Below are 13,802 nucleotides of genomic sequence, written 5' to 3'. Positions count from 1 at the left end.
CAATGCACTTTGCTGCCCGGCTGCTCCTTTTCCCCGTCTCTGTGATTAAGATGGCTGCTGGCAGTCAGGGAGCAGCTGCTGGCAGCATGGCATCTCACATGACCAGTGAGTGAGATACGAGACATCATCATCATCATCATCATCATCATCATCATCATCATCATAAAAAACAACACAAAAAAACCTTTATTTGTTAGCTGACCCATAACAAATTGTTCTCTGGGTGGTTCATAACAGAGGATTAAAACATACACTAAAACACATAACACATTATATCATAACAGAAAAAAAGAAGAAAATAAAATAAAAAATACAATACAAAGCAGCTCAAAAACTCATTTTAAAATTAGTTAAAAATCAGATCAAAACTGAAAACCAAAATTTAAAAGACCCGGGTGAACAAAAAAGTCCTTACCTGGCTTCTAAAAGAACAAAGTGATGAAGCCAGGTGAACCGCACTGGGGTACTTGTCTTCCTACCTCACTGTAAGCCTGGGTTTGCAATCAGGGCTACCTGGGGATGGAGCAGCAGGACTGGGAGCAATCCTGGAGCTTCACACAACCAGCCCTACCTTGGCTAGCCCCGTTCTACTCAAGTAGAGTTGGTCATGCAAACAACCTTAAAAGTGTGGCAAATACATCTTTCTCTCTCTGGGTGACTTCATGTGACTGGTGGGAAATAAGTTGGCAGGAACTGCCAGGTCCTTGGCAAGTGTTCACTCCGATCATGATCTGCTACTTCCCCTCTTTTCTGTGTCACTCAAATCATGTCTGTTTCCCAAGCAACGCTTCTTCCTAGATTTGCAAGAGAATACTGTTCACTTTGCCCCCCTAGAGGGGGTGAGAAATAATGTTTCAGATCATTATTGTCCAAATAATGATAATTTGTTTTTTACAGGAATAAGTCACAATCGCATATCTATCTATAGATGGCCACTTGGGGGCATTTTAACAAAGATTCCAGAGCTCCAGAATACTTAAAGAGCAAATTTTGGATGGGTGGGTGGGGGCAATCAACAGAGACTTTTTGTTTACAACTGTGCACATGGCTGATAGAGTCTATTTAATGAACAAAATAACATTTGAGGAAGAGAATAAAAGTCTAGACTTCCTGTGTCTAGGGACCTAGACTCAGGACTTGATTAATTTGCAATTCCAAGCACCTATAATGACTCTTTTAGGAAAACAAAACGGGTCCATAGGAGTTTCTGTTTTGCTGCTTAATTGTCTTCTAAAGGAGGAGGATGCTAGCGGCAAAAAAAAATACACCATGTATGAGAATGAGAGCATGAGGATTATCTGGTGAATATTCAAAACAAAAAATTAAAGCTTAGCAAAAAATTGTCAGAATTTCCTGCCTCATGTCCCCCCACCCCCGAAAATATTCAGAGAATGTTTTGGGGCACATTCTACTCCCCCACCCACCATCTGCCACCCAACTTCAGATGTAGGGTACAGACGCTGGCTGGAAGAGGGAAGTGCTGCTTAGGAACCACAAGATACAGAAATGAGAGGAAGTACGTGCCCGCACACGCTCTTTCTTTCATTTAAAAAATACAGTGAATTCAGAAATTGGATGAAATAATTTAAAAAGCAATACTATGAGTCAGATCCTGAAGCAATCTATGCTAGTATAGGTCCATTGACATTTGAGGGAACTTTAACTTCCACTAGCTGGTCTTCTGGCTTTATAGTACATGTTCATTCTACTGATACCCACCTGTTCCAGTTTAGTTTTTATCGGGGCACTGGACTAATCTTTATATATATACACACACACATACATACATACATACATACCTGGGGGGGGAAAACAGATTTTAAAAGTTCATAAATGGTAAGTAGTTTTGGAAAATTCAAATATGAGGCTTTTCAGAACCTGGCCTTTCACAGGTTTTTATACTTCCCTGTTTTGAATATTACTAGTTGGGTCAAGAACAGTTCAGTCAGAGATATAAACCAATATTTGAGAAAAATAATGGTTAGTGACAACTAGAATTTTTCTCTTGCTCACATTTCTCTTATTGACATTAAAAAACAAAGCAATATTAGTACTGACTGCAGGACCGTAGTGATAGTCAAGCTTGAGGGAGGACTTGGACTCAAATAGAGTACCTAATTGCTGGATGGCCTTCTCCAAAAAAGAAGGAAAGCCCAGAAGAATCAAATGCCTGTGGTCCAGTCCAGAATGAAAGGCAGGATTTACTGCATAGGAGCCTACAGAGGAGCAGGGGGAGTGTGTGTTAGTTCAGTTCCTCCCTGGAGGCCTTTGAAGGAGGTCTGATTAGCAACAACTTCAGGGAAAGAGGAGACTAACAGCCCTGGGCTGGGAATCAACTGGAAGCTCCTTACCTGGAAGTAAGAAGGAAGGACAGGGACCAGTTTAGCTAGAAGCGCCAGGGAACTTATTTTAATTTAGGTGCTTGGATCTGGCCACATGTTTCTTGTAGTTTGTGAAGAAGGATGTTACATGAATGGAAGCTGCGATTGTTGATGCCTCTATAGTTTTCCTGAATATCCAATTATTAATAAATCCTTGTTGTTATAGAGCAGTGGTTCTCAACCTAGGGTCCTCCAGATGTTGCTGAACTACAACTCCCAGCATCCCCAGCCATAATAAATTGTAGCTGGGGATGCTGGGAGTTGTAGTTCAGCAACATCTGGAGGAATCCAGCCATAATAAACTGTAGTTGGGGATGGTGGGGGTTGTAGTTCAGCAACATCTGGAGGAACCCAGGTTGGGAAGCACTGTTATAGAGTATCACCCCTAATTGGGTCCTGCCCTAGTCACATATTCCTGAAGGCCTAAGACTGCTCAATCCTTTCTTGTAGGGAGGAGTTTTCCACTGTACTCTCCCAGAATATTCCCTTGGAAGGGTGAATCTGCTCATATAAAATCTTGACGGTGGCAGCCTACCCAGGACTCCTCACAGCTAGAGGAGGGATTTTGTATCCCTGTCCACTTTTGATAATTACAAAGACATAGAAGATGGTTTTGATACAGAGTTCCATGCACCTTCTAATGTGCACACTTGCTTCTGTGTGCTCTGACGTACCCATTCATGAGCATCTTTGTGCACATAGAATTGTGATCATGGCCTAGTCCCACCCATTGGAATGAATGGGGAAACTATTCTGGGCAAAATAAGAGTTTTGCGGAACTTGCTCCCGTTTTCATTTGTCCTTCTTTCATATAATATTGATTAGATCAAGAAAAGTTTGGAGCCAATGAGTTCTATGTGCATTTCAGAGCTCCTTTACAGCAGAACAGGCAGTTGAACAACCATCTCCAAAACCAAAAGAATGAATGCTTTGAGGAAATTGGAAGTGATGTACACATTTGTTATATACCCTCCCAGGGCCAGGGCCCTCTTGTGACCCCATAATTCAGTTACAGTCTAGCTATCAATGAATATGACTCTCTGTTACAATCTAGTTCTTATCATCATGGTTCTCATTTGCAAGAGCATATTTGAAATCATATGGTCTTCACTAGGTGACTGTCCGTCTGAATATTCATAGGATGAAATGGTCATGGGAAAGTGCCACAGCTCCATTTCATAAATCTTGTCATCTCCACACGACAACCTGCAGGAGCATGCAAGAAGTACATGGAGGAGACGATCCAATGAACCAGCGCCTTCATAGGGGAAATTCACATGATTGTGAACAGGGCTGTTGCAACATTTTGATGACAGATATTTTTTGGAACAAAAATGGGTTATAAAATGTCTCCTCAAAAATGCAAATGAACTCCTTCCTTCCTTCCTTCCTTCCTTCCTTCCTTCCTTCCTTCCTTCCTTCCTTCCTTCCCTTTTGTACTTTTTGCGTGTTTTTTGCACACTATGGCCACCTTCAGACGTCATGGGAAACCTGAGGCAAACTCACCTCAGGTTCTCATGCCATGATGTATGAATTATCGGAACTGCAGTTCCTGGATCCAACCATGGTTCTGATTTGTCCTCCAAATCTTGGAATGAACCCTCGGTTGGAAATAAGGTATACTTACCAAACCAAGGGTCTGGAGGCTCCAATGTGATATCCGGCTTGTGCAAGCTGCACAGACCGGAGTTAAGAGGAGGAAGCTCCTCCTGTTCTCCAACGCAATTGGCTGCTGTGGCTGTCCTTCCTTGCATCCAAGGAACCCCATGTAGGCAGTTCTTCCCCCTTTGCAGTCTCCAAGACCGCCGATTGCAATCTTCTGGGAGCATGCTAGGGGACTGGATGCAAATTGTGGGTCCGTCAAACCCACAGTTTCAAGCCTGTGGTTGTCTTTGGTAGAATACAGGCGGGCTTTACCATTGCCATCCCCCACGCAGTATGAGATGATGCCTTTCTACCAAGTAACTAAACTTAATTATCTACAAGTTTAGCCAAAAATATCTTTTCGTTGTCCTCACTAAGGCCAAAAAAAATCTTCTCATTGCCATCATTATGAATGTGGGGAAGAGGAAATATGTCCCCTTTGCCTTGGCAACTGGGCTGATGTGTCCTGACTTGTGGCACTGTGCTGGTTTTCTTTGTCCAGAACAATGGGATAAGACCACAAAGATCAGCCTAGTTGCCTCTAAAAGAGGCCACAATGTTCCTTTTCCTTCCCTATAAATATTCTATACTACTTTTCCCGTGCCCAGAATGACGACATGGAGGAAAATTTTCAGTGGGGATATAAATTGGCTCTGCTCAGATTGAAAATATCAGTTGATACAACTGACAATTCAGGATCATTCCTACAGGTCTGCATGCCTGCTGGTTGCATATGTCCTTGCCTCTCATGGTTGTGTGGGGAGCACCAAAGACATGCATGAGGACCAGTGCTCCTTGTACCAAGAATCCCCAGATGTTGTTGACTTGTTGACTACAACTCCTATAATCCCTAACCAATGGTCATTGCAGCTGGGGATGCTGGGAGTTGTAGTCAACAACATCCAGGAATCCCTGGTACAGGGAACACTGACCAAGACAAAGGTGCCAACATCCTGTCTAAGGAAGCATCGGTGTTACAGGAGAAGCAGGAGTACTGCCAAAGGCTTTGACTAATTCAGTAGCAGCAATTGTGCATGAGGAGACAACTTGTGATATCCTCGCCTTGCCCCAGAAGTGCTCTGTGCCACACAAAACTATGTCTCTGAGGGTTACACAGCTTGCCATTTTCATATGACACAGATAATTTCCAGGGAAAGGAGAGGTCATTGAAATCCACCCCACCCCAGGTTGCCAGTTGTGCATATGTTGAAATCTCATTGGAAGCAACACTGTAGCTCATGTATCACCGGTACTTCCTTAATCTGGATGTTGACCAGTGCGATTAAAAAACAAACCACTTGACATTTGTGAGAATTTGCTCATATGCTTCCCTATGCCATAAGTTCGAAATTTAAACCTTAACAGGTTACCTTGGATGTGTAACCCAGAGTTGTTCATCCCTCTTCTTTCCTATGAGATTAAGCTGAAACAAGATTAGAAGGCACATGCTGATTATAATGCAGCATATTTCAATAGAATAACAGTCTGAAAACTCATAGAGCGAGGTCCTTTGATCACAGTGAATTCCAAATGCCATTGGAATTAGTGAAACCTGGGTCTGTTGAATGGTTGAGGACTCACACTATGGTCTTCCTGTCCTTAGGGATTAATGCTATATTTTCCCATTCTTTTGTCCTTCTCCTTAAAAGCACCTCTTTTCTATCAGACCTTGAGTCAATTTAGGTAAAACAACGAATGAACCTTGAAGTGTGTGTGTGTGTGTGTGTGACAAATATATTTTCTCAGCTTGACACAGGAAAAGCATTTAAAAAAGAAATCTACGGCATAGTAATTAGCAGATCTGGAGACAACCCAAGAAATGTATTTAGGCCAACCTTCCAATTCAAATGTCAAGAATAAAACAAAAACACAATTCCCTCCTTTCAGAACTGACACGATCCCTCAATTTTCAAGCCTTATGAATGTTTAATACCATATGGAAAGAATTAATATTTAATATACCTTTTGGGAGCAGTGTGACACATGCGTTTGGCACATTCCTTTCAGGGAAACAATTATTAATACAGCCACTTGAGATCCATGTAGGCTCATAAAATAATTGTGACAGAAATTTGGTATTAGTTTTGTAGCATGTAGTAAAACTTTGTCAGTGATCTCAAAGATGAAGAAGACAGTCCTAATCTTATTCAGATTTACTCAGAAGTAAGTTCCATTGTGCTCAAGAGAGGTTTCTTCCAGGTATGTGAGCATACATAGGAAAATAAGAAGAGCTTTCCTGGATCAGGTCCAAGGCCTATGTAGTGTAGCATCCTGTTTTCCCACAATGCCCCACCAGATGCTTCTGGGAAGCCCACAAGGAGAAGCTGAAGACATGCTCCCTCTCCTGCTTTCCCCCCCCTGCAAATGATATTCAGAGGCACCCTGCCTCTGGACCTGAAGATAACCTATAGCCCTCAAGGCAAGCAGCCACTGATAGACCTTTTCTTCATGCATTTGTCTAGGCCCTGTTTAAAGCTATTCAAGCTGGTGGCCAACACCACATCCTGTGGGAGAGAATCCCATAGATGAACTATCAGTTTCATGGGCTGAGTCATAAGAACAGCCCTACTGGATCAGGCCCAAGGCCCATCCAGTCCAGCATCCTGTTTCACACAGTGGCCCACCAATGCCTCTGAGAAGACCACAGGCAGGAGGTGAGGACATGCCCTCTCTCTTGCTCTTGCTCCCCTGCAGGCCCTAGTTCCGCTGCTGCGAGCGAGGGAGGAAAACTTCTCTCTGTCCACACCATGCATAATTTTATAAACCTCTATCATGTCTCTCCAAAGTCACCTATTTTAAAAACTAAACAGCTCCATATTTTGTGTTCCTCATAAGGAAGTTGCTGTTCCTCATTAAGAAGTTGCTGATCATTTCGGTTGCTCTCATAGCAGAACAGTGCAACCTAAATATGGGCCAGGTTTTAGTCTGAAGATACATCAGACAGACACTTTGCTGAAGCTAAAGAAGTCAGATTATCTGGGGAGCACCGGTGGGGCCTAGGGGACCCAACACCACCCCCCAGCCACCCCTGAGAAGCTGCCCCGCCCCAGCGGTGGGTAAGGTAACCTCCCTCTGCCACCCTGCTTGGCCTTTTAAACCCCCATAGGGTTCTCTCATGGTGTTTGTAAAGGAGACTCCTTACCAGATTCCCCTTTACAAGCACTAGAACAAGTCAAACCAGTTACAACAAGTTCATTAGAACTGGGGCCATTTCAGCTTGAGCTTGGACCAGATGCCTTTTTGGAGAGGGCTGGTTCAACCCGAACCCCAGTTTGAGTTGAATTGGTTTGCACATCCCTAGTCAATCCCAGGCCAGCTGAAATCTGCAAAAGAGATGACCCTGCACACACCCCTGCACACATGTTCCCACCTGGCCAAGTTCCTGGCCAGGAAGGAAGCTAAGGGGCTGGCCTGGCTCCAGGGAGGATGTAGGCTACCCTGGCTTCTGCTGCTTGTTCTGGGGTAGAGGAGTGAGTCAGTGGATTGTATTTAAAGAACAGGCCTGCGAACCGAGCAAAGAGGCATCTTTTAAAGTGCTGATTCTCTTATATTTAGCAGGGGGAGAGCAACTGGCTCTATCCAATCCCAGCACAGCATTCTTCCAGTGGTTGTTACTGGTGTTCATATTGTTTCTTTTGGACTGTGAGCCCTTTGGGAATGGACCACCTTTATAGATTATTATCAACCTTTGTTGAAAAGTAGTATATATAGATTTCCACCCCAGCACAGTACCTTCAGTGACTGTTGCTGGTGTCTATCCTGTGTTTCTTTTTAGATTGTGAGCCCTTTGGGGACAGGCATCCATCTTATTTTATTTATTTATTATTTCTCTGTGTAAACCGCCCTGAGCCATTTTTGGAAGGGCAGTATAGAAATCGAATAAATAAATAAATAAATAAATAAATAAATAAATATTTCTTGTTTACACAGTCAGACCGGTGTTATTGACTGGCTGGTCAAACCAGTCAAAACAAACCAGTCAATAACACCTGTCTGACCGTGTAAACAAGAAATAATAATAGTAGTAGTAGGCGGCCTTTGGAAATAATTGATTCAAGCTATATGATTGTATTGTCTAACTCTAACACAGCAACCAATGGTGGTTGACATACTGTGCAACATCTCATTTGTCTTGTCACAGAATATGCACACAGTTGTGCTAGAGCACTCTTGTGCAAGATGCAAGAACTGTGTGGATGCCAGCATGACGGACAGCCATTGGTTGTCCATGCAACAACATTGCTTGCATATTGTGCGAGTGCAATTGTGCAACTGCAAGCATGTTTAATTCAAAGCAGACAGAGGAGTCATACACACAACCATCTCCTGCTACTTTAAAGGGTTCCAGGGAAGGCAGAGGCTCACCTGTCTTCTCCGGCAGATGATTAGCAGCCATACTTCCCTCTGCCATGCTGTGCACCCACATGAGCAGCGGTGCAGTGAAAGCAAGAGCTGGAAGTGGGGGCAGCTCCTTCTCCCCAGCTCACTGCTGGTGGTGGTGGGCCGGGGAAAAGCCTTTTGACCCGTTGGCAATCATGCACACAATCACCTGCCGAGGTTAAGCAAATCTGAGATTTGCTTAACCTCAGTTAACAGCTGGGCCAGAAAGCTGGGCAAGTGAGAGAGGAAATGCCAGGTTGGGCTGCTTGTGTGAATAGCCTCAGAATATTGCTCAGTATGTTTGCACTTATCCTTGGCATCAAATATCTTAGTCCACAGTGCCAACCTGCTCTTTACCTTCTATATCCCCTAGGGAGGCTGATGCCCAGGTAAGTTCCCAGATATCCAACTGGCTCAATAAAAATCCTACAGAGACCTAATGAAATTGTGCATGAAATATACAGTTCTTGTTGCGACAAGTTTTAAAAGTGCTAATTAAAACTTTGAATATTTTTCTCACCTACACCATCACGTTACAACACTGTGGCTTATTCCTCAATGTGCAACTTTGAGTTTGATTAGCATTAATAAGATATTGCATGTGCATAACAAAAGAAGGATAGATCCCTCAGCTAATCCAGTTCTTTATTTGTACAGCATACAAGCAATATTCAGTTGATCTCTCAGCTCTGAAGAGAAACTTTAGAGTTGCAGGGGGCGGCGCGGGGGGAACCACAGTGAAATTGTAGTCATCACTTTTATTTTTGTTATGAGAATGATGAACATTCACCCAAGAGCCATGTGATTTTGGATTCTAAGACAAATTGTAAATCAGACAGGAGTAAGGCTTATTTCCCCCTTAGAAATCCATCATATTGTATAGCTTGGAACCCAGTTTCTTTTTAATTAGTACAGAAACAAATAGAAAATGTCAGATTAAATAATTAACTTAATACAAGGGCTTTGTCTAGTCTTCTCTATGAAGTCTTCACCTTGGTAGAACTGAGTCAAAGTTTTCATCAGATTTGACATTTGGCTCATCAAAGGATGGAGTGTTGCTGCAAAGTTCTTTGGCTTTTGGCTTTTGGTAGAAACATGGGAATCTCCCTTATAACAAGTCAGATCACTGGTCAATCAAGGCCACTATAATTTACTATGACAAGCAGTAGCTACCAGACAGAAGTATTGCTCAGTCCTCCTTCCCTGAGATTCAAGACATGACACGAAATAGGTTATTTGTACTTCCTGTTTTTATGAAAATAGGATTTGCAGGAGTGATCAAGAGGATAGGAACTAGAGCATGTGGGGAGGGGGTGTCTAACCCACCCCCTGTGCCATGGTCCCAGTGAAACTGCTTTCCCTACCCTTGAATATGCTTATGGGCTCAGATAGAAAGGTCCCACAGGTGCCAGTAGAAACTTCCCTTCCAAGGGAAATAGCCCAAGGAGGCCACTTTCATTGGGATCATGGCACTGACTTGTGTTTCCCACCCCCTTTCTTTTCTTTAATTTCATTCACATTTGGTATAGGGGCTGACATGATGAGGAGAATTAATTGGTTGGGATGAGTGGTTATTTCAAAGACCCTCCCATTCTAGCCTAGCAGAAAAGAGCTTGTGTTCGATTTGGTGAAGAAATATTTTCAAACACACACTTTTAAAAGCTACAGCTTTAAATAAAAATTGAAATACTGTCATGTTTTTATAAACAGAGGCATGAAAGAGGCTCTAATTCAGCACACCTTGGATGCAGAATATCCCACATTCATTCCCAGCATCTCCAGTTAAGAAATCTCAGGGTGATGTGCATAGGTACAATAGCACGAAAAATTGTCCCTTGGCCATGGGGGGACCTGGGGGGCCACCAAGATGCAGCTCACCCCACCCACTCTATTGCTCTTCCCCCACCATGCTTTTCCTCTAACCATGGAGGCTGGGGGTGCTACTGGGTATTGGTCACCCTCCTGTCCCCCTGTGTCATCATTCTGGGAAGGAAGGTGTGGTGGTCTCTTGCCCTCTCCAGCCCACAGCATACTCACTTAAGAACATAAGAACATAAGAACAGCCATGCTGGATCAGGTCCAAGACCCATCTAGTCCAGCATCCTGTTTCACAGAGTGGCCCACCAGATGCCGCTGGAAGCCACAGGCAGGAGTTGAGGGCATGCTCTCTCTCTCCTGCTGTTACTCCCCTGCAACTGGTACTCAGAGGCATCCTGCCTTTGAGGCTGGAGGTGGCCTATAGCCCTCCAACTAGTAGCCAATAATAGACCTCTCCTCCACGAAGTTATCCAAATCCCTCTTAAAGCCATTCAGGTTGTTGGCTGTCACCACATCTTGTGGCAGAGAATTCCACAAGTTGATTATGTGTTGTGTGAAAAAAAATACTTCCGTTAGTTGGTCCTCAATTTCCTGGCAATCAATTTCATGGGATAACCCCTGGTTCTAGAGTTATGTGAGAGGGAGAAGAATTTCTCTCTATCCACTTTCTCTACTCCATGCATGATTTTATAGACCTCTATCATGTCTCCCCACAGTCATCTTTTTTCTAAACTAAATAGCCCCAGGTGTTGTAGGCTTGCCTCATAAGAAAGGTCCTCTAGGCCCCTGATCATCTTGGTTGCCCTTTTTTTGGACCTTTTCCAGTTCAACAATGTCCTTTTTTATATGTGGTGACCAGAATTGTACACAATACTCCAGGTGTGGCCGCACCATAGTTTTGTATAAGGGCATTATAATTTTAGCTGTTTTATTTTCAATCCCGTTCCTAATAGCAATAGCAATAGCACTTACATTTATATACCGCTCTATAGCTGGAAGCTCTCTAAACGGTTTACAATGATTTAGCATATTGCCCCCAACATTCTGGGTACTCATTTTACCGACCTCGGAAGGATGGAAGCTGAGTCAACCTTGAGCCCCTGGTCAGGATCGAACTTGTAACCTTCTGGTTACAGGGCAGCAGTTTTACCACTGCGCCACCAGGGCCTAATGATCTGTAGTATGGAATTGGCCTTTTTCACAGCTACCGCACATTGAATAGACACTTTCAACAAGCTGTCCACCACAACCCCAAGATCCCTCTCCTGGTCAGTCACTAACAGCTCAGATCCCATCACCGTATACTGAAGTTGGGGTTTTTCGTCTCAATATACATCACTTTACACTTGCCAACACTGAATTGCATTTGCCATTTTGTTGCCCACTCAGCCAGTTTGGAGATATCCTTATGGAGCTCCTTACAATCCGTTTTGGATTTCTCTACCCGAAAGAGTTTGGTATCATCTGCAAAATCTCCCCTCCTCCTGTTAGTTAGTTTGAGGGGGTGGGGGGGAGGCTAGATGTCGTTCTGTTTAGAAATCTTGCTCACCTCCTCAAGCTGCTTCTGCTCTTCCCAGAGTACGCTTCAAACTTCACCAACTAGATACTTCCTGGAGATGGTAAGAGGCTGCCATATATTTCTTCCCAGCACCCGCCATGTCCCATGAATCAACAAGATCTGGAGACTAAAGGAAAGGGAAGCCTGCTTCTAATCACAGCATTTATGTAGCGATAGGAAGGATTTGAGGGAGGACTAGGCCTCACTTAGAGCAACTGCTGGGAGAGTGGGTCTTTCCTAATAAGGGAGAAAGCACAGAAATTCAAGAGAGAAGCACAAATCCAGAGGACTGGGTGGAAACTAGCCGCCTACTGGAGAGGAGAAAGCTTTGCTCTGTTGGTTAATTCTGTTCCAGGAGTACATAGAGGAAGTGTAGCAGAAACCCCCGGGTTCTGAGTGAGAGACTGGCACCAACAGTTGAGAGAAAACAGATTTTTATTGCTAGCAATTAGACTCAAGGGAATAAATTCCAAAGCTTGAGCCCCGGTTACATTGTGGCTTCGGCTCTTATACTCATATCAATTTACATACAGTGGATACAATCCTCATTAATAAGCAGCGTCACCTTACATTTATTACCAATCACCTACTAAGCTATAATTAAGCATCTTCCCCCTCCTCCTCCCTCCATACAGCCAAACTATTTTCCACTCCTTTCCAGATGTGTCCTTGAAGGTGCCGCTAGCTAGCGCCTTGTTATCTAGAGATATCGGAGGGCCCCCTATGCTTGCATTCCAGCAGGAGACAGATTTATTGTGCTGTTAGCAAGTTGCAGTTAGTGCAGTTTGGTAATACAGATCCTTTTAACCATTTCTTGACCACCACAAACCTGAGTCTGCCTCAGAAGCAGCAGGCTGAGAGCTGCTGGGGAAATGGAAAGGCTGCAGCTTGTAAGTAGCAAGTTAGGACCATTTCAGTTAGATTTGTGAGGGAACTTATTTTTCTAAACTGTATTGCTTGGAATCTGAGTTGCCTGGTTAATGAAAACTATCTCTCCCCCCCCCTGCCCACACACCATTTACTTTATGAAATTACAATTGTTCTTATTGCATACTTTTGTTTTTCTTCTAATCCTCTATAATAAAGAGCTAAAGTGTCCACCCGTGTCCCTGCCCATGTCTTTCTCGGCTGTTCTGAGCATGCGCGGAGCGCATGCTCAGAACGTCCGAGAAAGATACGGCCGCAGGGACACGGGCTGCCATGTTGGCTCCCGGGCCAGGTGGAGGAGAAGCGGGGAATGGGGAGGGCAGAGGCGGCAGCGGTGGCACATTCCTGGCCACAGCGTTCACCTAGCGGAGAGCTCGGGGTGTCGTCCTCCTCCAGAGTAGCCGACACATGGAAGGGCTGTAGGGCCCTCCGATCAGAAGTGGGTCCCTCGGAAAGGGAGCCTTCGAGTGGAGCGCCCACGTGAGCATTCTCCATTGAGTCGAACGGCAAAACAAAAGTAAAAGGAACAAAAAATGCCAAAACACAGCCGAATTAAGAACACAAACTGAATTTAGAGTAGCCAAATAAAGCAAACACCGATTTCTCTCGCCGCCCGAGGGCCAACACAAAAAGACACTCACAGTCACATTGCAGGATGAAACAGCAACAGCAGCGGACATGGCCGACGCCCCCCGCCTGCCCAGCCACCTGAGAGCCAACACACACACACAAAAACACTCTGCCGAAGCCGGGCGGGGGGAAGAGGACCCCCCACCCAAAACCGACAGATGGGGTGAGGCGGTGGCGGGGGAAGCAAGAAAGGGGAGGCCGAAGGTGGCGGGGGGGCCTTGCCTGGCCGGGGAGAGCGGCCACAGCATGGAGGCTGGCGGCGGCGCAAGTAAAACTTAAAAATTAAAAATGAGCAGAAAAACACTCACAGCCGCAGCCGAAACGGGCTGCAGACAGTAGCAGCGGCCACAGCCGATGCCCCCCCAGCCGCCCGATTCCGGACCAGGAAAAGCCCCCCCCCAAAAAAAGGGCCAAGGGTGGGAAAACTAGCTCCGTCATTTGCGCATGCCAAAGAAAAGAAACAA

The 13,802-nt window shown here is 44.6% G+C and overlaps 1 long non-coding RNA gene across 1 annotated transcript; it reads right to left on the bottom strand.

The window, feature by feature from the left end:
• Positions 1-250: 250 nt before the first annotated feature.
• LOC128331747 (uncharacterized) lies at positions 251-11,997 on the bottom strand. Its single transcript, XR_008310423.1, has 3 exons — positions 11,773-11,997; positions 5,396-5,448; positions 251-1,246 (listed from the first exon to the last, which is right to left on the bottom strand). It is a non-coding gene; the product is annotated as an uncharacterized LOC128331747 (long non-coding RNA).
• Between the last annotated feature and the right edge of the window lie 1,805 nt (positions 11,998-13,802).

Source organism: Hemicordylus capensis, chromosome 6 (assembly GCF_027244095.1).
Source record: "Hemicordylus capensis ecotype Gifberg chromosome 6, rHemCap1.1.pri, whole genome shotgun sequence".
NCBI lineage: Eukaryota > Metazoa > Chordata > Lepidosauria > Squamata > Cordylidae > Hemicordylus > Hemicordylus capensis.
The sequence above is the reverse complement of the archived record's forward strand: the minus strand, read 5'-3'. Positions and strand labels throughout refer to the sequence as shown.